Source organism: Nothobranchius furzeri, chromosome 5 (assembly GCF_043380555.1).
Source record: "Nothobranchius furzeri strain GRZ-AD chromosome 5, NfurGRZ-RIMD1, whole genome shotgun sequence".
Lineage (NCBI taxonomy): Eukaryota > Metazoa > Chordata > Actinopteri > Cyprinodontiformes > Nothobranchiidae > Nothobranchius > Nothobranchius furzeri.
In genome coordinates, this window is record NC_091745.1 from 20,253,339 (window position 1) to 20,280,515 (window position 27,177).

Here is a 27,177-nt window from a genome sequence, read left to right on the forward strand (position 1 = left end):
AAACAAATAAAGATAAAAATAGCTAGTGCGGCCACGAGCGGTCGTGCAGGATAGAGGCTGCGCAAAAACTTCTCTAAAACAAGCGAGTGCACACGCCCGATCCGTGGAAGCACGTAGAACTAGCAAACGTACTAGCAGAAATCAACGATCGCACACGGGTCATTGAGTGTGTACAGGGTTCGTCTGCGTGTGTGGCATTGGGCAATCTAGCGGCAACCGAGTGGCCTGAAGGCGGAACCGGCCAACCCGTCGCCCTCACCATCGTTGCGCTTCGAGATGAACTATTGCTAAAGATGATCGTCCTCGTCAACCACGGCGCTACCAGAGTTACCACGACATGCGCCTTAAAAGCGTTCTCGTTTGGGTCAGCGCCACCAGAATTGAATTGGCAAGTCAGCGGATATTACACAACTCGTAACAAAGACCCTCTCCGCGACCTCGCGGCCAGTGTGCGCAGTGTACAGCAAATGACAAACGATGTTGCGAGCGATATATCGGAAAAACTTTGCACTGACGCGACGGTCGCCACTGCAGGTTGTGTGAGTCTCGCGCAAAGTGCCATATCAAACGTGTGCAAGCTAGTGACAAGCAACTTCACCAGATCCGTAGATTCTGCATACGCTCGGATACGAATGAAAGTATCGAGAGATAACACCGACACGAGTTGCGCGACGGCGCTGGCTGCAGTCGCTACAACACTGGATTTATTAATCAACGTAATTGTGATCGTAATGGCGTTTCGAGTGTGCACCAGAAACTACAACCAGTACTACAGAAAACTGGCATGAGGGTCGCGGTCTAACGTTATGTTGGTGTCTCGCATCGACCGTCGACGGCCGTTTGCCAGCGGCTGAAAATGGCACAGTTGACGAAATGGAAACGCCGACCGTCGATAGCGCACTCTCGCAAGTTCCAACCGCACCATCTCAGGAGACAGACCACAGAGTCATATTAGCAGAGGGTAGATAGAAAATGCGCAAACCGCCGCAACCGCCCATATACATACTATACGAGTTCAACATAGAGTGGAGTAAGAAGTTACTACCGATTGTATTTCCAACGTGCAAGCAGCTGGTGTGTGACGCTTTACTTGAGTATCACAGAGGTTGCGATGTCCTGTGTTCCACGAGCGCATGGAAACAAGTGAACGAACTTCTACCGACCGTACTATTGGGGTATGAGCAAGCTGTAAAATCAATATACGCTAGGCACGCGGACTTTGCCGTGTTACTGGACACGCATATCGCAACAACAAAACCGGGTCAAGTGTTCGGGGCGTCACCGCGCTCGACTATACACGTCTTGGCCTACCACGAGTACATGAGCCCACAAGATCCTAAGCGAGGTCGAAGCCGTTGTGTCTACCCAACGCAAATTCAGCACAGCCGTGCGCGCTAAGACAAGTCCCTCTAGACTGCTGGTAACTTTGGAAACGTGGAAGGCTGGCGTGTACGCGCTTTCTACACATCTCAACGGTATGATCGCGATACTCTCGGCCGCACAACAACTAATGGTCATGTGTTCGGAATGTCTGATCAGGTCTGACATGACCGGTTGTCAATCGACGTCGAGCGTGCACTCACACACGGATATCCTGGCATACAGTAAAGCGACAGCGACCTCTATGCTCACGTTGATCCTCGATGTTTCGAAGGGCAATCGAGTGTGTTGGCTGACGAAATCTATGGTGACCGACGGTCGCGTCGACTACAATGTGCCTCATTGCGACTGGAGAGGCGTATGTGATCCTTTGCAAATCGACAACACCACCGCGGTCGAGTGCGAAGTCACGGTCGGCGGCGTGTTGTCCTTACTGTGCCCCATACAATGTGACGGTCCGTGTGACGGACCGGTGTGTTACGACCCGACTAACGAAACGTACCAGGTGATAACATTGCATCTGCCCATTACAGCGGAGCGAGCGTTTCGCCACACTCCCAAACCAAGGTTAATAGTTGTAGCGCACGCCCTTTCGGACCTCGGTGCACGCGAAACACTGGTGTACACTCACAACATCACGCTCGAGACAGCTCAAGCGTTACGCGAAACAAAGGACGTGTTCAAATCCATAGAGAATATACGGTCTTTAGCGTATGCGTATATAAAGAAGGTCGATGACATTTACAGACCCGGCGGCGTGGGCACCACAGTAGAACAACAAGGTGCTCTCAAGCGCAAACAGATACTGGCCGCATTATCACTCGCGATGTCTATCCTGACATACCCGTTTCTGATTTCTATGTATATTAAATTATGACAAGAGCTACTTTTGGTGGTTACGATTACACTCTGACCACGTGCCTTAGTTTCTGCTAGTGACCTATAAATACATTTGCCCACTTGCTCTCACTGCCATTAAAGCGGCTGTACCCACACGTACAACACCCAAGAAAAAAAATGATCTCGCTGTCTGTACTGGGTGTACTCTCAGTAGTCGCAGTTGCTCAGGCCATGGTGGTACGCTCACGTAACGCCTCTGAGATACGTTCCATCACACCACCTCCTAGACTACTCGCGAAGGAGTATTCAACACCCCCTTTGTACGAAGACAACCTTGATAACGAGCACAGCACAACGCTTGCCGCACGCGAAGACAACATGCAGGAGACAACGCTACCACCTGTCGTGAGAACAACGGATTCGAGTGACAACGATCGCGACTATGACGAGCACATTACAACACCCTCTATGCACGAAGACCAGGTGCAGGAGACAACGCTACCACCTGTCGTGAGAAACAAGAGTTTGGTTAACAATGATCATCGTCGTGTCCCATTGTAAACGGGCGCGCCATCGCACACATCGTACATGTGTGTTAACCCACCTGTATGCGACAGACTTAGAGTGTTGCATGACATTGAGATGTATTGACGTCTGTGTCAATACAGGACTCTCTATAAGCCAGGAGCTGGACGCTAACGACCCGTGCATGCGCCACACAAAAGGTATCGTACATGTGTTAACCCACCTGTATGCGACGGACTTTGTGTGTTGCATGACATCGAGATGTATTGACGTCTGTGTAACCGACCCAATATAAATACATATACCCACTTGCTCTAACTGCCATTAAAGCGGCTGTACCCACACGTACAACACCCAAGAAAAAAAATGATCTCGCTGTCTGTACTGGGTGTACTCTCAGTAGTCGCAGTTGCTCAGGCCATGGTGATACGCTCACATAACGCCTCTGAGATACGTCCCATCACACCACCTCCTAGACTACTCGCGAAGGAGTATTCAACACCCCCTTTGTACGAAGACAACCATTATAACGAGCACAGCACATTGCTTGCCGCACGCGATGACAACATACAGCAGACAACGCTACCACCTGTCATGAGAACAACGGATTTGAGTGACAACGATCGCGACTATGACGAGCACATTACACCACCCTCTGTGCACGAAGACCAGGTGCAGGAGACAACGCTACCACCTGTCGTGAGAAACAAGAGTTTGGTTAACAATGATCATCGTCGTGTCCCATTGTAAATGGGCTCGCCATCGCACACATCGTACATGTGTGTTAACCCACCTGTATGCGACAGACTTTGTGTGTTGCATGACATCGAGATGTATTGACGTCTGTGTCAATACAGGACTCTCTATTAGCCGGGAGCTGGACGCTAACGACCCGTGCATGCGCCACACAAAAGGTATCGTACATGTGTTAACCCACCTGTATACGACAGACTTTGTGTGTTGCATGACATCGAGATGTATTGACGTCTGTGTCAATACAGGACTCTATAAGCTGGGAGCTGGACGCTAACGACCCGTGCATGCGCCACACAAAAGGTAACTCGACTAACTACAAAACGCATATTGTGATGTAGAAAGTTGGCTCGACTGTTTGAATCAGCTGCAGCTGCGGTTTACTCACGAAGTGAATCGCACGCTTGTTAGAAGTACATTCGGAGCACTTAAAAAATACATCGCTCTCATCGAGTTCCATCTCAGCGTTCACCGGCTGATGGGCAAGAGCGTGACATGGGATCGCCAGGAACTTACTTAAGGACTATCATCTCATTTGGCATTTACTCACGGACCCAAGAAACCAGTTTCGAAAAATGGTCGAGAATTATAACTTGTCTGATAGCAACTGGAAGATATGTTGCGTCATAAGCCTCTGATGGTTCACAAGGTGCACGGTCCACTCGAAATCCTAATGCTGTATTTGTAGTACATACACTAAGTCTTCTCTGTTGATGTCAGACTAGAGTTTTATTAGAGTTTTACTTTGCAACAATGGGATTCGATCAATTGATGTGTATATTTTTAATAGTGCACAATGCTACTATTCCTAGGCTGAATGTATGACATGGCTCTTATGTATCATTATGTATCGTTTCCATTAAGTACTAATTTAAATAAAGTCCCTCTGTCCTCAGTGCTAGGTTGTGGGTTTAATACACATTATTATGATCAACCTGTTGAATAGTATAATAACAATATTCCTGTAAAAGTCATTTAGTAATGAACAACCTCAGTTCTGTGAAAGAACATCATGTCTCTGATGTGTACACTGCAGGCCTGACCGGGGTTTGCACATAAGGGCCTGTGTGTGTGTGTGTGTGTGTGTGTGTGTGTGTGTGTGTGTGTGTGTGTGTGTGTGTGTGTGTGTGTGTGAAACAAATAAAGATAAATATAGCTAGTGCGGCCACGAGCGGTCGTGCAGGGTAGAGGCTGCGCGAAAACGCCTCTAAAACAAGCGCGTGCCCACGCCCGATCCGTGGAAGCACGTAGAACTAGCAAACGTACTAGCAGAAATCAACGATCGCACACGGGTCTTTGAGTGTGTACAGGGTTCGTCTGCGTGTGTGGCATTGGGCAATCTAGCGGCAACCGAGTGGCCTGAAGGCAGAACCGGCCAACCCGTCGCCCTCACCATCGTTGCGCTTCGAGATGAACTATTGCTAAAGATGATCGTCCTCATCAACCACGGCGCTACCAGAGTAGCTCGTAACGAAGACCCTCTCTGCGACCTCGTGGCCAGTGTGCGCAGTGTACTGCAAATGACAAACGATGTTGCGAGCGATATATCGGAAAAACTTTGCACTGACGCGACGGCCGCCACTGCAGGTTGTGTGAGTCTCGCGCAAAGTGCCATATCAAACATGCGCAAGCTAGTGACAAGCAACTTCACCAGATCCGTAGATTCTGCATACGCTCGGATACGAATGAAAGTATCGAGAGATAACACCGACACGAGTTGCGCGACGGCGCTGGCTGCAGTCGCTACAACACTGGATTTATTAATCAACGTAATTGTGATCATAATGGCGTTTCGAGTGTGCACCAGAAACTACAACCAGCACTACAGAAAACTGGCATGAGGGTCGCGGTCTAACGTTATGTTGGTGTCTCGCATCGACCGTCGACGGCCGTTTGCCAGCGGCTGAAAATGGCACAGTTTACGAAATGGAAACGCCGCCCGTCGATAGCGCTCTCTTAAGTTCCAACCGCACCATCTCAGGAGACAGACCACAGAGTCATATTAGCGGAGGGTAGATAGAAAATGCGCAAACCGCCACAACCGCCCATATACATACTATACGAGTTCAACATAGAGTGGAGTAAGAAGTTACTACCCATTGTATTTCCAACGTGCAAGCAGCTGGTGTGTGACGCTTTACTTGAGTATCACAGAGGTTGCGATGTCCTGTGTTCCACGAGCGCATGGAAACAAGTGAACGAACTTCTACGGACCGTACTGTTGGGGTATGAGCGAGCTGTAAAATCAATACACGCTAGACACGCGGACTTTGCCGCGTTACTGGACACGCATATCGCCACAACAAAACCGGGTAAGGTGTTCGGGGCGTCACCGCGCTCGACTATACACGTCTTGGCCTACCACGAGTACATGAGCCCACAGATCCTAAGCGAGGTCGAAGCCGTTGTGTCTACACAACGCAAATTCAGCACTGCCATGCGAGCTAAGACAAGTCCCTCTAGCCTGCTGGAAACTTTGGAAACGTGGAAGGCTGGCGTGTTGACATGTGGCAAGACGCTCCTCGGGGTGCGTCTTGCTTGGGCCTCTCTCCTGGAGGCCCTCTGTCAGACCCAGTGTTGACATGTGGCAAAACGCTCCTCCGGGCGCATCTTGCTTGGGCCTCTCTCCTGGAGGCCCTCAGTAAGACCCATTGTATACATGTGGCAAGACGCTCCTCGGGGCGCGTCTTGCTTGTGCCTCTCTCCAGAAGGCCCTCAATCAGACCCAGTGTTGACATGTGGCAAGACGCTCCTCGGGGCGCGTCTTGCTTGGGCTTCTCTCATGGAGGCCCTCAGTCAGACCCAGTGTTGACATGTGTCAAGACGCTCCTCGGGGCGTGTCTTGCTTGGGCCTCTCTCCTGGAGGCGCTCAAATAGACCGAGTAGTGACATGTGGCAAGACGCTCCTCGGGGCGCGTCTTGCTTGGACCTCTCTCCATGAGGTGCTCAGTCAGACCCAGTGTTGACATTTGGCAAGACACTCCTCGGGCGCGTCTTGCTTGGGCCTCTCTCATGGAGGCCCTCTGTCAGACCCAGTGTTGACATGTGTCAAGACGCTCCTCGGGGGGCGTCTTGCTTTGGCCTCTCTCCTGGAGGCGCTCAGTCTGACCGAGTGCTGACATGTGGCAAGAAGCTCCTCGGGGCGCGTCTTGCTTGGGCTTCTCACCTGGAGGCCCTCAGTAAGAACCATTGTTGACATGTGGCAAGACGCTCCTCGGGGCGCGTCTTGCTTGGGCCTCTCTCCAGAAGGCCCTCAATCAGACCCAGTGTTGACACGTGGCAAGACGCTCCTCGGGGCGCGTCTTGCTTGGGCCTCTCTCCTGGAGGCGCTCAGTCAGACCAAGTGGTGACATGTGGCAAGACACTCCTCGGGGCGCGTCTTGCTTGGGCCTCTCTCCTGGAGGCCCTCTGTAAGACCCAGTGTTGACATGTGGCAAGACACTCCTCGGGGCGCGTCTTGCTTGGGCCTCTCTCATGGAGGCGCTCAGTCAGACCGAGTGCTGAAATGTGGCAAGAAGCTCCTCGGGGCGCGTCTTGCTTGGGCCTCTCTCCTGGAGGCGCTCAGTCAGACTGAGTACTGACATGTGGCCTGACGCTCCTCGGGGCGCGTGTTGCTTGGGCCTCTCTCCTGGAGGCGCTCAGTCAGACCAAGTGGTGACATGTGGCAAGACGCTGCTCGGGGCGCGTCTTGCTTGGGCCTCTCTCCAGAAGGCCCTCAATCAGACCCAGTGTTGACACGTGGCAAGACGCTCCTCGGGGCGCGTCTTGCTTGGGCCTCTCTCCTGGAGGCGCTCAGTCAGAATGAGTAGTGACATGCGGTCTGACGCTCCTCGGGGCGCGTGTTGCTTGGGCCTCTCTCCTGGAGGCGCTCAGTCAGACCAAGTGGTGACATGTGGCAAGTTACTTCTCGGGGCGCGTCTTGCTTGGGCCTCTCTCCTGGAGGCCCTCTGTCAGACCCAGTGTTGACATGTGGCAAGACACTCCTCGGGGCGCGTCTTGCTTGGGCCTCTCTCATGGAGGCCCTCTGTCAGACCCAGTGTTGACATGTGTCAAGACGCTCCTCGGGGCGCGTCTTGCTTTGGCCTCTCTCCTGGAGGCGCTCAGTCAGACCGAGTGCTGACATGTGGCAAGACGCTCCTCGGGCCGCGTGTTGCTTGGGCTTCTCTCCTGGAGGCCCTCAGTCAGACCCATTGTTGACATGTGGCAAGACGCTCCTCGGGGCGCGTCTTGCTTGGGCCTCTCTCCTGGAGGCGCTCAGTCAGACCGAGTGCTGACATTTGGCAAGACACTCCTCGGGGCGCGTCTTGCTTTGGCTTCTCTCCTGGAGGCGCTCAGACAGACCCAGTGTTGACATGTGACAAGACGCTCCTCGGGGCGCGTCTTGCTTGGGCCTCTCTCCTGGAGGCGCTCAGTCAGAACCAGAGGTGACATGTGGCAAGACACTCCTCGGGGCGCGTCTTGCTTGGGCCTCTCTCCTGGAGGCCCTCTGTCAGACCCAGTGTTGACATGTGGCAAGACGCTCCTCCGGGCGCATCTTGCTTGGGCCTCTCTCCTGGAGGCCCTCAGTCAGACCCATTGTTGACATGTGGCAAGACGCTCCTCGGGGCGCGTCTTGCTTGGGCCTCTCTCCTGGAGGCGCTCAGTAAGACCGAGTGCTGACATAAGGCAAGACGCTCCTCGGGGCGCTCATTGCTTGGGCCTCTCTCCTGAATTCCCTCTGTCAGACCGAGTGTTGACATGTGGCAAGACTCTCCTCGGGGCGCGTCTTGCTTGGGCTTCTCTCCTGGAGGCCCTCAGTCAGACCCATTGTTGACATGTGGCAAGACGCTCCTCGGGGCACGTCTTGCTTGGGCCTCTCTCCTGGAGGCGCTCAGTCAGACCGAGTAGTGACATGTGGCAAGACGCTCCTCGGGGCGCGTCTTGCTTGGGCCTCTCTCCTGGAGGCGCTCAGTCAGACCGAGTGCTGACATAAGGCAAGACGCTCCTCGGGGCGCGTCTTGCTGGGGCCTCTCTCCTGGAGGTGCTCAATCAGACCCAGTGGTGACAAGTGGCAAGACGCTCCTCTGGGCGCGTCTTGCTTGGGCCTCTCTCCTGGAGGAGCTCAGTCAGACCGAGTGGTGACACGTGGCAAGACGCTCCTCGAGGCGCATCTTGCTTGGGCCTCTCTCCTGGAGGCGCTAAGTCAGACCCAGTGTTGACACGTGGCAAGACGCTCCTCGGGGCGCGTCTTGCTTGGGCCTCTCTCCTGGAGGCGCTCAGTCAGACACAGTGTTGACATGTGGCAAGACACTCCTCGGGGCGCATCTTGCTTGGGCTTCTCTCATGGAGGCCCTCAGTAAGACCCATTGTTGACATGTGGAAAGAAGCTCCTCGGGGCGCGTCTTGCTTTGTTTTCTCTCCTGGAGGCCCTCAGTCAGACCCATTGTTGACATGTGGCAAGACGCTCCTCGGGGCGCGTATTGCTTGGGCCTCTCTCCTGGATGCCCTCTGTCAGACCCAGTGTTGACATGTGGCAAAACTCTCCTCGGGGCGCGTCTTGCTTGGGCTTCTCTCATGGAGGCCCTCAGTCAGACCCAGTGTTGACATGTGTCAAGACGCTCCTCGGGGCGTGTCTTACTTGGGCCTCTCTCCTGGAGGCGCTCAGTCAGACCCAGTGTTGACATGTGGCAAGACGCTCCTCGGGGCGCTTCTTGCTTGGGCTTCTCTCCTGGAGGCCCTCAGTCAGACCCATTGTTGACATGTGGCAAGACGCTCCTCGGGGCACGTGTTGCTTGGACCTCTCTCCTGGAGACGCTCAGTCAGACCGAGTAGTGACATGTGGCAAGACGCTCCTCGGGGTATGTCTTGCTTGGGCCTCTCTCCTGGAGGCGCTCAATTAGACCCAGTGTTGACATGTGGCAAGACGCTCCTCGGGGCGCGTCTTGCTTGGGCTTCTCTCCTGGAGGCCCTCAGTGAGACCCATTGTTGACATGTGGCAAGAAGCTCCTTGGGGCGCTTCTTGCTTGGGCCTCTCTCCTGGAGGCGCTCAGTCAGACCGAGTGCTGACATGTGGCAAGACGCTCCTCGGGGCGCGTCTTGCTGGGGCCTCTCTCCTGGAGGCGCTCAGTCAGACCCAGTGTTGACATGTGGCCTGACGCTCCTCGGGGCACGTCTTGCTTGGGCTTCTCTCCTGGAGGCCCTCAGTCAGACCCATTGTTGACATGTGGCAAGACGCTCCTCGGGGCACGTCTTGCTTGGGCCTCTCTCCTGGATGCACTCAGTCAGACCGAGTAGTGACATGTGGCAAGACGCTCCTCGGGGTGCGTCTTGCTTGGACCTCTCTCCTGGAGGCGCTCAGTTAGACCGAGTAGTGACATGTCGCAAGACGCTCCTCGGGGCGCGTCTTGCTTGGGCCTCTCTCCTGGAGGCGCTCAGTCAGGCCGAGTGCTAACATAAGGCAAGACGCTCCTCGGGGCGCGTCTTGCTTGGGCCTCTCTCCTGGAGGTGCTCAGTCAGACCCAGTGGTGACGTGTGGCAAGACGCTCCTCGGGGCGCATCTTGCTTGGGCCTCTCTCCTGGAGGCGCTCAGTCAGACCCAGTGTTGACACGTGGCAAGACGCTCCTCGGGGCGCGTCTTGCTTGGGCCTCTCTCCTGGAGGCGCTCAGTCAGACCCAGTGTTGACATGTGGCAAGACACTCCTCGGGGCGCGTCTTGCTTGGGCCTCTCTCCTGGAGGCGCTCAGTCAGACCGAGTGCTGACATGTGGCAAGAAGCTCCTCGGGGTGCGTGTTGCTTGGGCTTCTCTCCTGGAGGCCCTCAGTAAGACCCATTGTTGACATGTGGCAAGACGCTCCTCGGGGCGCGTCTTGCTTGGGCCTCTCTCCAGAAGGCCCTCAATCAGACCCAGTGTTGACACGTGGCAAGACGCTCCTCGGGGCGCGTCTTGCTTGGGCCTCTCTCCTGGAGGCGCTCAGTCAGACTGAGTAGTGACATGTGGCCTGACGCTCCTCGGGGCGCGTGTTGCTTGGGCCTCTCTCCTGGAGGCGCTCAGTCAGACCCATTGTTGACATGTTGCAAGACGCTCCTTTGGGCGCGTCTTGCTTGGGCTTCTCTCCTGGAGGCCCTCAGTCAGACCCATTGTTGACATGTGGCAAGACGCTCCTCGGGGCACGTCTTGCTTGGGCCTCTCTCCTGGAGGCACTCAGTCAGACCGAGTAGTGACATGTGGCAAGACGCTCCTCGGGGTGCGTCTTGCTTGGACCTCTCTCCTGGAGGCCCTCAGTTAGACCGAGTAGTGACATGTCGCAAGACGCTCCTCGGGGCGCGTCTTGCTTGGGCCTCTCTCCTGGAGGCGCTCAGTCAGCCCGAGTGCAAGACGCGCCCCGAGGAGAGTCTTGCCACATGTCAACACTCGGTCTGACAGAGGGCATTCAGGAGAGAGGCCCAAGCAATACGCGCCCCGAGGAGCGTCTTGCCACATGTCACCACTGGGTCTGAATGAGCGCCTCCTCCTTATTTAAGTAAGTTCCTGGCGATCCCATGTCACGCTCTTGCCCATCAGCCGGTGAATGCTGAGACGGAACTCGATGAGAGCGATGTATTTTTTAAGTGCTCCGAATGTACTTCTAACAAGCGTGCGATTCACTTCGTGAGTAAACCGCAGCTGCAGCTGATTCAAACAGTCGAGCCAACTTTCTACATCACAATATGCGTTTTGTAGTTAGTCAAGTTACCTTTTGTGTGGCGCATGCACGGGTCGTTAGCGTCCAGCTCCCAGCTTAGAGAGTCCTGTATTGACACAGACGTCAATACATCTCGATGTCATGCAACACACAAAGTCTGTCGCATACAGGTGGGTTAACACATGTACGATACCTTTTGTGTGGTGCATGCACGGGTCGTTAGCGTCCAGCTCCTGGCTTATAGAGAGTCCTGTATTGACACAGACGTCAATACATCTCGATGTCATGCAACACACAAAGTCTGTCGCATACAGGTGGGTTAACACACATGTACGATGTGTGCGATGGCGCGCCCGTTTACAATGGGACACGACGATGATCATTGTTAACCAAACTCTTGTTTCTCACGACAGGTGGTAGCGTTGTCTCCTGCACCTGGTCTTCGTGCACAGAGGGTGTTGTAATGTGCTCGTCATAGTCGCGATCGTTGTCACTCGAATCCGTTGTTCTCACGACAGGTGGTAGCGTTGTCTCCTGCATGTTATCTTCGCGTGCGGCAAGCGTTGTGCTGTGCTCGTTATAATGGTTGTCTTCGTACAAAGGGGGTGTTGAATATTCCTTCGCGAGTAGTCTAGGAGGTGGTGTGATGGAACGTATCTCAGAGGCGTTATGTGAGCGTACCACCATGGCCTGAGCAACTGCGACTACTGAGAGTACACCCACTACAGACAGCGAGATCAATTTTTTTTCTTGGGTGTTGTACGTGTGGGTACAGCTGCTTTAATGGCAGTGAGAGTAAGTGGGCAAATGTATTTATAGGTCACTAGCAGAAACTAAGGCACGTGGTCAGAGTGTAATCGTAACCACCGTAGCTCTTGTCATAATTTAATATACATAGAAATCAGAAACGGGTATGTCAGGATAGACATCGCGAGTGATAATGTGGCCAGTATCTGTGTGCGCTTGAGAGCACCTTGTTGTTCTACTGTGGTGCCCACGCCGCCGGGTCTGTAAATGTCATCGACCTTCTTTATATACGCATACGCTAAAGACCGTATATTCTCTATGGATTTGAACACGTCCTTTGTTTCGCGTAACGCTTGAGCTGTCTCGAGCGTGATGTTGTGAGTGTACACCAGTGTTTCGCGTGCACCGAGGTCCGAAAGGGCGTGCGCTACAACTATTAACCTTGGTTTGGGAGTGTGGCGAAACGCTCGCTCCGCTGTAATGGGCAGATGCAATGTTATCACCTGGTACGTTTCGTTAGTCGGGTCGTAACACACCGGTCCGTCACACGGACCGTCACATTGTAGGGGGCTTATACTATTCAACAGGTTGATCATAATAATGTGTATTAAACCCACAACCTAGGACTGAGGACAGAGGGACTTTATTTAAATTAGTACTTAATGGAAACGATACATAATGATACATAAGAGCCATGTCATACATTCAGCCTAGGAATAGTAGCATTGTGCACTATTAAAAATATACACATCAATTGCTCGAATCCCATTGTTGCAAAGTAAAACTCTAATAAAACTCTAGTCTGACATCAACAGAGAAGACTTAGTGTATGTACTACAAATACAGCATTAGGATTTCGAGTGGACCGTGCACCTGGTGAACCATCAGAGGCTTATGACGCAACATATCTTCCAGTTCTGACTGAGCGCCTCCAGGAGAGAGGCCCAAGCAAGACCCGCCCCGAGGAGCGTCTTGCCACATGTCACTACTCGGTCTAACTGAGCGCCTCCAGGAGAGAGGTCCAAGCAAGACACGCCCCGAGGAGCGTCTTGCCACATGTCACTACTCGGTCTGACTGAGCGCCTCCAGGAGGGAGGTCCAAGCAAGACGCGCCCCGAGGAGCGTCTTGCCACATGTCACTACTCGGTCTGACTGAGCGCCTCCAGGAGAGAGGCCCAAGCAAGACGTGCCCCGAGGAGCGTCTTGCCACATGTCAACAATGGGTCTGACTGAGGGCCTCCAGGAGAGAAGCCCAAGCAAGACACGCCCCGAGGAGCGTCTTGCCACATGTCAACACTGGGTCTGACTGAGGGCCCCCAGGAGAGAGGCCCAAATAAGACGCGCCCCGAGGAGCGTCTTGCCACATGTCAACACTGGGTCTGACTGAGGGCCTCCAGGAGAGAAGCCCAAGCAAGATGCGCCCCAAGGAGCGTCTTGCCACATGTCAGCACTCGGTCTGACTGAGCGCCTCCAGGAGAGAGGCCCAAGCAAGACGCGCCCCGAGGAGCGTCTTGCCACATGTCAACACTGGGTCTGACTGAGCGCCTCCAGGAGAGAGGCCCAAGCAAGACGCGCCCCGAGGAGCGTCTTGCCACATGTGAACACTGGGTCTGACTGAGCGCCTCCAGGAGAGAGGCCCAAGCAAGACGCGCCCGGAGGAGCGTCTTGCAACATGTCAGCACTCGGTCTGACTGAGCGCCTCCAGGAGAGAGGCCCAAGCAAGACGCGCCCCGAGGAGCGTCTTGCTACATGTCAACACTGGGTCTGACTGAGCGCCTCCAGGAGAGAGGCCCGAGGAGCGTCTTGCCACATGTCACCTCTGGGTCTGACTGAGCGCCTCCAGGAGAGAGGCCCTAGCAAGACGCGCCCCGAGGAGCGTCTTGCCACATGTCACTACTCGGTCTGACTGAGCGCCTCCAGGAGAGAGGTCCAAGCAACACGCGCCCCGAGGAGCGTCTTGCCACATGTCAACACTGGGTCTGACTGAGTGCCTCCATGAGAGAAGCCCCAGCAAGACGCGCCCCGAGGAGCGTCTTGCCACATGTCACTACTCGGTCTGTCTGAGCGCCTCCAGGAGAGAGGCCCAAGCAAGACGTGCCCCGAGGAGCGTCTTGCCACATGTCAACAATGGGTCTGACTGAGGGCCTCCAGGAGAGAAGCCCAAGCAAGAAGCGCCCCGAGGAGCGTCTTGCCACATGTCAACACTGGGTCTGACTGAGCGCTTCCAGGAGAGAGGCCCAAGCAAGACACGGCCCGAGGAGCGTCTTGACACATGTCAACACTGGGTCTGACTGAGGGCCTCCATGAGAGAAGCCCAAGCAAGACGCACCCCGAGGAGAGTCTTGCCACATGTCAACACTGGGTCTGACAGAGGGCATCCAGGAGAGAGGCCCAAGCAATACGCGCCCCGAGGAGCGTCTTGCCACATGTCAACAATGGGTCTGACTGAGGGCCTCCAGGAGAGAAGCCATAGCAAGACGGGCCCCGAGGAGCTTCTTTCCACATGTCAACAATGGGTCTTACTGTGGGCCTCCATGAGAGAAGCCCAAGCAAGACGCGCCCCGAGGAGTGTCTTGCCACATGTCAACACTGTGTCTGACTGAGCGCCTCCAGGAGAGAGGCCCAAGCAAGATGCGCCCCGAGGAGCGTCTTGCCACGTGTCACCACTGGGTCTGACTGAGCTCCTCCAGGAGAGAGGCCCAAGCAAGACGCGCCCAGAGGAGCGTCTTGCCACGTGTCACCACTGGGTCTGATTGAGCACCTCCAGGAGAGAGGCCCCAGCAAGACGCGCCCCGAGGAGCTTCTTGCCTTATGTCAGCACTCGGTCTGACTGAGCGCCTCCAGGAGAGAGGCCCAAGCAAGACGCGCCCCGAGGAGCGTCTTGCCACATGTCACTACTCGATATAACTGAGCGCCTCCAGAAGAGAGGTCCAAGCAAGACGCGCCCCGAGGAGCGTCTTGCCAAATGTCACTACTCGGTCTGACTGAGCGCCTCCAGGAGGGAGGTCCAAGCAAGACGCGCCCCGAGGAGCGTCTTGCCACATGTCACTACTCGGTCTGACTGAGCGCCTCCAGGAGAGAGGCCCAAGCAAGACGTGCCCCGAGGAGCGTTTTGCCACATGTCAACACTGGGTCTGACTGAGCGCCTCCAGGAGAGAGGCCCAAGCAAGACACGCCCCGAGGAGCGTCTTGACACATGTCAACACTGGGTCGGACTGAGGGCCTCCATGAGAGAAGCCCAAGCAAGACGCGCCCCGAGGAGAGTCTTGCCACATGTCAACACTCGGTCTGACAGAGGGCATTCAGGAGAGAGGCCCAAGCAATACGCGCCCCGAGGAGCGTCTTGCCACATGTCACCACTGGGTCTGACAGAGCGCCTCCAGGAGAGAGGCCCAAGCAAGATGCGCCCGGAGGAGAGTCTTGCCACATGTCAACACTGGGTCTGACAGAGGGCCTCCAGGAGAGAGGCCCAAGCAAGACGCGCCCCGAGGAGCGTCTTGCCACATGTCACCTCTGGTTCTGACTGAGCGCCTCCAGGAGAGAAGCCCAAGCAAGACGCGCCCCGAAGAGCGTCTTGCCACATGTCAACAATGGGTCTGACTGAGGGCCTCCAGGAGAGAAGCCCAAGCAAGACGGGCCCCAAGGAGCGTCTTGACACATGTCAACACTGGGTCTGACTGAGCGCCTCCAGGAGAGAGGCCCAAGCAAGACGTGCCCCGAGGATCGTCAGGCCACATGTCACTACTCAGTCTGACTGAGCGCCTCCAGGAGAGAGGCCCAAGCAAGACGCGCCCCGAGGAGTGTCTTGCCACATGTCAGCACTGGGTCTGACTGAGCGCCTCCAGGAGAGAGGCCCCAGCAAGACGCGCCCCGAGGAGCGTCTTGCCTTATGTCAGCACTCGGTCTGACTGAGCGCCTCCAGGAGAGAGGCCCAATCAAGACGCGCCCCGAGGAGCGTCTTGCCACATGTCAACAATGGGTCTGACTGAGGGCCTCCTGGAGAGAGGCCCAAGCAAGATGCGCCCGGAGGAGCGTCTTGCCACATGTCAACACTGGGTCTGACAGAGGGCCTCCAGGAGAGAGGCCCAAGCAAGACGCGCCCCGAGGAGCATTTTGCCTCATGTCACCTCTGGTTCTGACTGAGCGCCTCCAGGAGAGAGGCCCAAGCTAGACGCGCCCCGAGGAGCGTCTTGTCACATGTCAACACTGGGTCTTTCTGAGCGCCTCCAGGAGAGAAGCCCAAGCAAGACGCGCCCCGAGGAGCGTCTTGCCACATGTCAGCACTCGGTCTGACTGAGCGCCTCCAGGAGAGAGGCCAAAGCAAGACGCGCCCCGAGGAGCGTCTTGCCACATGTCAACAATGGGTCTGACTGAGGGCCTCCAGGAGAGAAGCCCAAGCAACACGCGGCCCGAGAAGCGTCTTGCCACATGTCAGCACTCGGTCTGACTGAGCGCCTCCAGGAGAGAGGCCCAAGCAAGACGCGCCCCGAGGAGCGTCTTTCCACATGCCAACAATGGGTCTGACTGAGGGCCTCCAGGAGAGAAGCCCAAGCAAGACACGCCCCGAGGAGCGTCTTGACACATGTCAACAATGGGTATGACAGAGGGCCTCCAGGAGAGAGGCCTAAGCAAGACGCGCCCCGAGGAGTGTCTTGCCACATGTCACCACTTGGTCAGACTGAGCGCCTCCAGGAGAGAGGCCCAAGCAACACGCGCCCCGAGGAGCATCAGGCCACATGTTACTACTCAGTCTGACTGAGCGCCTCCAGGAGAGAGGCCCAAGCAAGACGCGCCCCGAGGAGCGTCTTGCAACATGTCAACAATGGGTTTTACTGAGGGCCTCCAGGAGAGAAGCCCAAGCAAGACGCGCCCCGAGGAGCTTCTTGCCACATGTCAGCACTCGGTCTGACTGAGCGCCTCCAGGAGAGAGGCCAAAGCAAGACGCGCCCCGAGGAGCGTCTTGACACATGTCAACACTGGGTCTGACAGAGGGCCTCCATGAGAGAGGCCCAAGCAAGACGCGCCCCGAGGAGTGTCTTGCCACATGTCAACACTGGGTCTGACAGAGGGCCTCCAGGAGAGAGGCCCAAGCAAGACGCGCCCGAGGATTGTCTTGCCACATGTCACCACTTTGTCTGACTGAGCGCCTCCAGGAGAGAGGCCCAAGCAACACGCGCCCCGAGGAGCGTCAGGCCACATGTCACTACTCAGTCTGACTGAGCGCCTCCAGGAGAGAGGCCCAAGCAAGACGCGCCCCGAGGAGCGTCTTGCCACGTGTCAACACTGGGTCTGATTGAGGGCCTTCTGGAGAGAGGCCCAAGCAAGACGCGCCCCGAGGAGTGTCTTGCCACATGTCAACAATGGTTCTTACTGAGGGCCTCCGGGAGAGAAGTCCAAGCAAGACGCGCCCCGAGGAGCTTCTTGCCACATGTCAGCACTCGGTCTGACTGAGTGCCTCCAGGAGAGAGGCCAAAGCAAGACGCCCCCCGAGGAGCGTCTTGACACATGTCAACACTGGGTCTGACAGAGGGCCTCCATGAGAGAGGCCCAAGCAAGACGCGCCCTGAGGAGCGTCTTGCCACATGTCACTACTCGGTCTTACTGAGCGCCTCAGGGAGAGAGGTCCAAGCAAGACGTGCCCCGAGGAGCGTCTTGCCACATGTCAACACTGGGTCTGACTGAGTGCCTCCATGAGAGAAGCCCCAGCAAGACGCGCCCCGAGGAGCGTCTTGCCACATGTCACTACTCGGTCTGTTTGAGCGCGTCCAGGAGAGAGGCCCAAGCAAGACATGCCACAAGGAGCGTCTTGCCACATGTCAACAATGGGTCTGACTGAGGGCCTCCAGGACAGAAGCCCAAGCACGACGCGCCCCGAGGAGCGTCTTGCCACGTGTCAACACTGGGTCTGATTGAGGGCCTTCTGGAGAGAGGCCCAAGCAAGACACGCCCCGAGGAGCGTCTTGACACATGTCAACACTGGGTCTGACTGAGGGCCTCCATGAGAGAAGCCCAAGCAAGACGCGCCCCGAGGAGAGTCTTGCCACATGTCAACACTCGGTCTGACAGAGGGCATCCAGGAGAGAGGCCCAAGCAATATGCGCCCCGAGGAGCGTCTTGCCACTTAAACCCACAACCTAGCACTGAGGACAGAGGGACTTTATTTAAATTAGTACTAAATGGAAACGATACATAATGATACATAAGAGCCATGTCACAGATTCAGCCTAGGAATAGTAGCATTGTGCACTATTAAAAATATACACATCAATTGCTCGAATCCCATTGTTGCAAAGTAAAACTCTAATAAAACTCTAGTCTGACATCAACAGAGAAGACTTAGTGTATGTACTACAAATACAGCATTAGGATTTCGAGTGGACCGTGCACCTTGTGAACCATCAGAGGCTTATGACGCAACATATCTTCCAGTTGCTATTAGACAAGTTATAATTCTCGACCATTTTTCGGAACTGGTTTCTTGGGTCCGTGAGTAAATGCCAAATGAGATGATAGTCCTTAAGTAAGTTCCTGGTGATCCCATGTCACGCTCTTGCCCATCAGCCGGTGAACGCTGAGACGGAACTCGATGAGAGCGATGTATTTTTTAAGTGCTCCGAATGTACTTCTAACAAGCGTGCGATTCACTTTGTGAGTAAACCGCAGCTGCAGCTGATTTAAACAGTCGAGCCAACTTTCTACATCACAATATGCGTTTTGTAGTTAGTCGAGTTACCTTTTGTGTGGCGCATGCACGGGTCATTATCGTCCAGCTCCCAGCTTAGAGAGTCCTGTATTGACACAGACGTCAATACATCTCGATGTCATGCAACACACAAAGTCTGTCGCATACAGGTGGGTTAACACATGTACGATACCTTTTGTGTGGCGCATGCACGGGTTGTTAGCGTCCAGCTCCCAGCTTAGAGAGTCCTGTATTGGCACAGACGTCAATACATCTCGATGTCATGCAACACACAAAGTCTGTCGCATACAGGTGGGTTAACACATGTACGATACCTTTTGTGTGGCGCATGCACGGGTCGTTAGCGTCCAGCTCCCGGCTTATAGAGAGTCCTGTATTGACACAGACGTCAATACATCTCGATGTCATGCAACACACAAAGTCTGTCGCATACAGGTGGGTTAACACACATGTACGATGTGTGCGATGGCACGCCCAGTTTACAATGGGACACGACGATGATCATTGTTAACCAAACTCTTGTTTCTCACGACAGGTGGTAGCGTTGTCTCCTGCACCTGGTCTTCGTGCACAGAGGGTGCTGTAATGTGCTCGTCATAGTCGCGATCGTTGTCACTCGAATCCGTTGTTCTCACGACAGGTGGTAGCGTTGTCTCCTGCATGTTGTCTTCGCGTGCGGCAAGCGTTGTGCTGTGCTCGTTATAATGGTTGTCTTCGAACAAAGGGGGTGTTGAATACTCCTTCGCGAGTAGTGTAGGAGGTGGTGTGATGGGACGTATCTCAGAGGCGTTATGTGAGCGTACCAACATGGCCTGAGCAACTGCGACTACTGAGAGTACACCCAGTACAGACAGCGAGATCTTTTTTTTTCTTGGGTGTTGTACGTGTGGGTACAGCCGCTTTAATGGCAGTGAGAGCAAGTGGGCAAATGTATTTATAGGTCACTAGCAGAAACTAAGGCACGTGGTCAGAGTGTAATCGTAACCACCGTAGCTCTTGTCATAATTTAATATACATAGAAATCAGAAACGGGCATGTCAGGATAGACATCGCGAGTGATAATGCGGCCAGTATCTGTGTGCGCTTGAGAGCACCTTGTTGTTCTACTGTGGTGCCCATGCCGCCAGGTCTGTAAATGTCATCGACCTCCTTTATATACGCATACGCTAAAGACCGTATATTCTCTATGGATTTGAACACGTCCTTTGTTTCGCGTAACGCTTGAGCTGTCTCGAGCGTGATGTTGTGAGTGTACGCCAGTGTTTCACGTGCACCGAGGTCCGAAAGGGCGTGCGCTACAACTATTAACCTTGGTTTGGGAGTGTGGCGAAACGCTCGCTCCGCTGTAATGGGCGGATGCAATGTTATCACCTGGTACGTTTCGTTAGTCGGGTCGTAACACACCGGTCCGTCACACGGACCGTCACATTGTATGGGGCACAGTAAGGACAACACGCCGCCGACCGTGACTTCGCACTCGACCGCGGTGGTGTTTTCGATTTGCAAAGGATCACATACGCCTCTCCAGTCGCAATGAGGCACATTGTAGTCGACGCGACCGTCGGTCACCATAGCTTTCGTCAGCCAACACACTCGATTGCCCTTCGAAACATCGGCGATCAACGTGAGCTTAGAGGTCGACGTTGCTTTACTGTACGCCAGGATATCCGTGTGTGAGTGCACGCTCGACGTCGATTGACAACCGGTCATGTCAGACCTGATCAGACCTTCCGAACACATGACCCTTAGTTGTTGTGCGGCCGAGAGTATCGCGATCATACCGTTGAGATGTGTAGAAAGCGCGTACACGCCAGCCTTCCACGTTTCCAAAATTTCCAGCAGTCTAGAGGGACTTGTCTTAGCGCGCACGGCTGTGCTGAATTTGCGTTGGGTAGACACAACGGCTTCGACCTCGCTTAGGATCTGTGGGCTCATGTACTCGTGGTAGGCCAAGACGTGTATAGTCGAGCGCGGTGACGCCCCGAACACTTGACCCGGTTTTGTTGTGGCGATATGCGTGTCCAGTAACGCGGCAAAGTCCGCGTGTCTAGCGTGTATTGATTTTACAGCTCGCTCATACCCCAACAGTACGGTCCGTAGAAGTTTGTTCACTTGTTTCCATGCGCTCGTGGAACACAGGACATCGCAACCTCTGTGATACTCAAGTAAAGCGTCAAACACCAGCTGCTTGCACGTTGGAAATACAATCGGTAGTAACTTCTTACTCCACTCTATGTTGAACTCGTATAGTATGTAAATGGGCGGTTGCGGCGGTTTGCGCATTTTCTATCTACCCTCCGCTAATATGACTCTGTGGTCTGTCTCCTGAGATGGTGCGGTTGGAACTTGCGAGAGTGCACTATCGACGGTCGGCGTTTCCATTTCGTCAACTGCCATTTTCAGCCGCTGGCAAACGGCCGTCGACGGTCGATGCGAGACACCAACATAACGTTAGACCGCGACCCTCATGCCAGTTTTCTGTAGTACTGGTTGTAGTTTCTGGTGCACACTCGAAACGCCATTACGATCACAATTACGTTGATTAATAAATCCAGTGTTGTAGCGACTGCAGCCACCGCCGTCGCGCAACTTGTGTCGGTGTTATCTCTCGATACTTTCACTCCTATCCGAGCGTATGCAGAATCTACGGATCTGGTGAAGTTGCTTGTCACTAGCTTGCGCACGTTTGATATGGCACTTTGCGCGAGACTCGCACAACCTGCAGTGGCGACCGTCGCGTCAGTGCAAAGTTTTTCCGATATATCGCTCGCAACATCGTTTGTCATTTGCTGTACACTGCGCACACTGGCCGCGAGGTCGCGGAGAGGGTCTTCGTTACGAGTTGTGTAATATCCGCTGACTTGCCGATTCAATTCTGGTGGCGCTGACCCAAACGAGAACGCTTTTAAGGCGCATGTCGTGGTAACTCTGGTAGCGCCGTGGTTGACGAGGACGATCATCTTTAGCAATAGTTCATCTCGAAGCACAACGATGGTGAGGGCGACGGGTTGGCCGGTTCCGCCTTCAGGCCACTCGGTTGCCGCTAGATTGCCCAATGCCAACAACGCAGACGAACCCTGTACACACTCAATGACCCGTGTGCGATCGTTGATTTCTGCTAGTACGTTTGCTAGTTCTAAGTGCTTCCACGGATCGGGCGTGGGCACGCGCTTGTTTTAGAGGCGTTTTCGCGCAGCCTCTACCCTGCACGACCGCTCGTGGCCGCACTACCTATATTTATCTTTATTTGTTTCACACACACACACACACACACACACACACACACACACACACACACACACACACACACACACACACACACACACACACACACACACACACACACACATTCATACATACACACACACACACACACACACACAGGCCCTTGCGTGCAAACCCCGGTCAGGTCTGCAGTGTACACATCAGAGACATGATGTGCTTTCACAGAACTGAGGTTGTTCATTACTAAATGACTTTTACAGGAATATTGTTATTATACTATTCAACAGGTTGATCATAATAATGTGTATTAAACCCACAACCTAGCACTGAGGACAGAGGGACTTTATTTAAATTAGTACTTAATGGAAACGATACATAATGATACATAAGAGCCATGTCATACATTCAGCCTAGGAATAGTAGCATTGTGCATTATTAAAAATATACAGATCAATTGCTCGAATCCCATTGTTGCAAAGTAAAACTCTAATAAAACTCTAGTCTGACATCAACAGAGAAGACTTAGTGTATGTACTACAAATACAGCATTAGGATTTCGAGTGGACCGTGCACCTTGTGAACCATCAGAGGCTTATGACGCAACATATCTTCCAGTTGCTATTAGACAAGTTATAATTCTCGACCATTTTTCGGAACTGGTTTCTTGGGTCCGTGAGTAAATGCCAAATGAGATGATAGTCCTTAAGTAAGTTCCTGGCGATCCCATGTCACGCTCTTGCCCATCAGCCGGTGAACGCTGAGACGGAACTCGATGAGAGCGATGTATTTTTTAAGTGCTCCGAAAGTACTTCTAACAAGCGTGCGATTCACTTTGTGAGTAAACCGCAGCTGCAGCTGATTTAAACAGTCGAGCCAACTTTCTTCATCACAATATGCGTTTTGTAGTTAGTCGAGTTACCTTTTGTGTGGCGCATGCACGGGTCGTTATCGTCCAGCTCCCAGCTTAGAGAGTCCTGTATTGGCACAGACGTCAATACATCTCGATGTCATGCAACACACAAAGTCTGTCGCATACAGGTGGGTTAACACATGTACGATACCTTTTGTGTGGCGCATGCACGGGTTGTTAGCGTCCAGCTCCCAGCTTAGAGAGTCCTGTATTGGCACAGACGTCAATACATCTCGATGTCATGCAACACACAAAGTCTGTCGCATACAGGTGGGTTAACACATGTACGATACCTTTTGTGTGGCGCATGCACGGGTCGTTAGCGTCCAGCTCCCGGCTTATAGAGAGTCCTGTATTGACACAGACGTCAATACATCTCGATGTCATGCAACACACAAAGTCTGTCGCATACAGGTGGGTTAACACACATGTACGATGTGTGCGATGGCACGCCCAGTTTACAATGGGACACGACGATGATCATTGTTAACCAAACTCTTGTTTCTCACGACAGGTGGTAGCGTTGTCTCCTGCACCTGGTCTTCGTGCACAGAGGGTGCTGTAATGTGCTCGTCATAGTCGCGATTGTTGTCACTCGAATCCGTTGTTCTCACGACAGGTGGTAGCGTTGTCTCCTGCATGTTGTCTTCGCGTGCGGCAAGCGTTGTGCTGTGCTCGTTATAATGGTTGTCTTCGAACAAAGGGGGTGTTGAATACTCCTTCGCGAGTAGTGTAGGAGGTGGTGTGATGGGACGTATCTCAGAGGCGTTATGTGAGCGTACCAACATGGCCTGAGCAACTGCGACTACTGAGAGTACACCCAGTACAGACAGCGAGATCTTTTTTTTTCTTGGGTGTTGTACGTGTGGGTACAGCCGCTTTAATGGCAGTGAGAGCAAGTGGGCAAATGTATTTATAGGTCACTAGCAGACACTAAGGCACGTGGTCAGAGTGTAATCGTAACCACCGTAGCTCTTGTCATAATTTAATATACATAGAAATCAGAAACGGGCATGTCAGGATAGACATCGCGAGTGATAATGCGGCCAGTATCTGTGTGCGCTTGAGAGCACCTTGTTGTTCTACTGTGGTGCCCACGCCGCCAGGTCTGTAAATGTCATCGACCTCCTTTATATACGCATACGCTAAAGACCGTATATTCTCTATGGATTTGAACACGTCCTTTGTTTCGCGTAACGCTTGAGCTGTCTCGAGCGTGATGTTGTGAGTGTACGCCAGTGTTTCACGTGCACCGAGGTCCGAAAGGGCGTGCGCTACAACTATTAACCTTGGTTTGGGAGTGTGGCGAAACGCTCGCTCCGCTGTAATGGGCGGATGCAATGTTATCACCTGGTACGTTTCGTTAGTCGGGTCGTAACACACCGGTCCGTCACACGGACCGTCACATTGTATGGGGCACAGTAAGGACAACACGCCGCCGACCGTGACTTCGCACTCGACCGCGGTGGTGTTTTCGATTTGCAAAGGATCACATACGCCTCTCCAGTCGCAATGAGGCACATTGTAGTCGACGCGACCGTCGGTCACCATAGCTTTCGTCAGCCAACACACTCGATTGCCCTTCGAAACATCGGCGATCAACGTGAGCTTAGAGGTCGACGTCGCTTTACTGTACGCCAGGATATCCGTGTGTGAGTGCACGCTCGACGTCGATTGACAACCGGTCATGTCAGACCTGATCAGACCTTCCGAACACATGACCATTAGTTGTTGTGCGGCCGAGAGTATCGCGATCATACCGTTGAGATGTGTAGAAAGCGCGTACACGCCAGCCTTCCACGTTTCCAAAATTTCCAGCAGTCTAGAGGGACTTGTCTTAGCGCGCACGGCTGTGCTGAATTTGCGTTGGGTAGACACAACGGCTTCGACCTCGCTTAGGATCTGTGGGCTCATGTACTCGTGGTAGGCCAAGACGTGTATAGTCGAGCGCGGTGACGCCCCGAACAGTTGACCCGGTTTTGTTGTGGCGATATGCGTGTCCAGTAACGCGGCAAAGTCCGCGTGTCTAGCGTGTATTGATTTTACAGCTCGCTCCTACCCCAACAGTACGGTCCGTAGAAGTTTGTTCACTTGTTTCCATGCGCTCGTGGAACACAGGACATCGCAACCTCTGTGATACTCAAGTAAAGCGTCAAACACCAGCTGCTTGCACGTTGGAAATACAATCGGTAGTAACTTCTTACTCCACTCTATGTTGAACTCGTATAGTATGTAAATGGGCGGTTGCGGCGGTTTGCGCATTTTCTATCTACCCTCCGCTAATATGACTCTGTGGTCTGTCTCCTGAGATGGTGCGGTTGGAACTTGCGAGAGTGCACTATCGACGGTCGGCGTTTCCATTTCGTCAACTGCCATTTTCAGCCGCTGGCAAACGGCCGTCGACGGTCGATGCGAGACACCAACATAACGTTAGACCGCGACCCTCATGCCAGTTTTCTGTAGTACTGGTTGTAGTTTCTGGTGCACACTCGAAACGCCATTACGATCACAATTACGTTGATTAATAAATCCAGTGTTGTAGCGACTGCAGCCACCGCCGTCGCGCAACTTGTGTCGGTGTTATCTCTCGATACTTTCATTCCTATCCGAGCGTATGCAGAATCTACGGATCTGGTGAAGTTGCTTGTCACTAGCTTGCGCACGTTTGATATGGCACTTTGCGCGAGACTTGCACAACCTGCAGTGGCGACCGTCGCGTCAGTGCAAAGTTTTTCCGATATATCGCTCGCAACATCGTTTGTCATTTGCTGTACACTGCGCACACTGGCCGCGAGGTCGCGGAGAGGGTCTTCGTTACGAGTTGTGTAATATCCGCTGACTTGCCGATTCAATTCTGGTGGCGCTGACCCAAACGAGAACGCTTTTAAGGCGCATGTCGTGGTAACTCTGGTAGCGCCGTGGTTGACGAGGACGATCATCTTTAGCAATAGTTCATCTCGAAGCACAACGATGGTGAGGGCGACGGGTTGGCCTGTTCCGCCTTCAGGCCACTCGGTTGCCGCTAGATTGCCCAATGCCAACAACGCAGACGAACCCTGTACACACTCAATGACCCGTGTGCGAGCGTTGATTTCTGCTAGTACGTTTGCTAGTTCTAAGTGCTTCCACGGATCGGGCGTGGGCACGCGCTTGTTTTAGAGGCGTTTTCGCGCAGCCTCTACCCTGCACGACCGCTCGTGGCCGCACTAGCTATATTTATCTTTATTTGTTTCACACACACACACACACACACACACACACACACACACACACACACACACACACACACACATTCATACATACACACACACACACACACACACACACACACACACACACACAGGCCCTTGCGTGCAAACCCCGGTCAGGTCTGCAGTGTACACATCAGAGACATGATGTGCTTTCACAGAACTGAGGTTGTTCATTACTAAATGACTTTTACAGGAATATTGTTATTATACTATTCAACAGGTTGATCATAATAATGTGTATTAAACCCACAACCTAGCACTGAGGACAGAGGGACTTTATTTAAATTAGTACTTAATGGAAACGATACATAATGATACATAAGAGCCATGTCATACATTCAGCCTAGGAATAGTAGCATTGTGCATTATTAAAAATATACAGATCAATTGCTCGAATCCCATTGTTGCAAAGTAAAACTCTAATAAAACTCTAGTCTGACATCAACAGAGAAGACTTAGTGTATGTACTACAAATACAGCATTAGGATTTCGAGTGGACCGTGCACCTTGTGAACCATCAGAGGCTTATGACGCAACATATCTTCCAGTTGCTATTAGACAATTTATAATTCTCGACCATTTTTCGGAACTGGTTTCTTGGGTCCGTGAGTAAATGCCAAATGAGATGATAGTCCTTAAGTAAGTTCCTGGCGATCCCATGTCACGCTCTTGCCCATCAGCCGGTGAATGCTGAGACGGAACTCGATGAGAGCGATGTATTTTTTAAGTGCTCTGAATGTACTTCTAACAAGCGTGCGATTCACTTCGTGAGTAAACCGCAGCTGCAGCTGATTCAAACAGTCGAGCCAACTTTCTACATCACAATATGCGTTTTGTAGTTAGTCAAGTTACCTTTTGTGTGGCGCATGCACGGGTCGTTAGCGTCCAGCTCCCAGCTTAGAGAGTCCTGTATTGACACAGACGTCAATACATCTCGATGTCATGCAACACACAAAGTCTGTCGCATACAGGTGGGTTAACACATGTACGATACCTTTTGTGTGGCGCATGCACGGGTCGTTAGCGTCCAGCTCCTGGCTTATAGAGAGTCCTGTATTGACACAGACGTCAATACATCTCGATGTCATGCAACACACAAAGTCTGTCGCATACAGGTGGGTTAACACACATGTACGATGTGTGCGATGGCGCGCCCGTTTACAATGGGACACGACGATTATC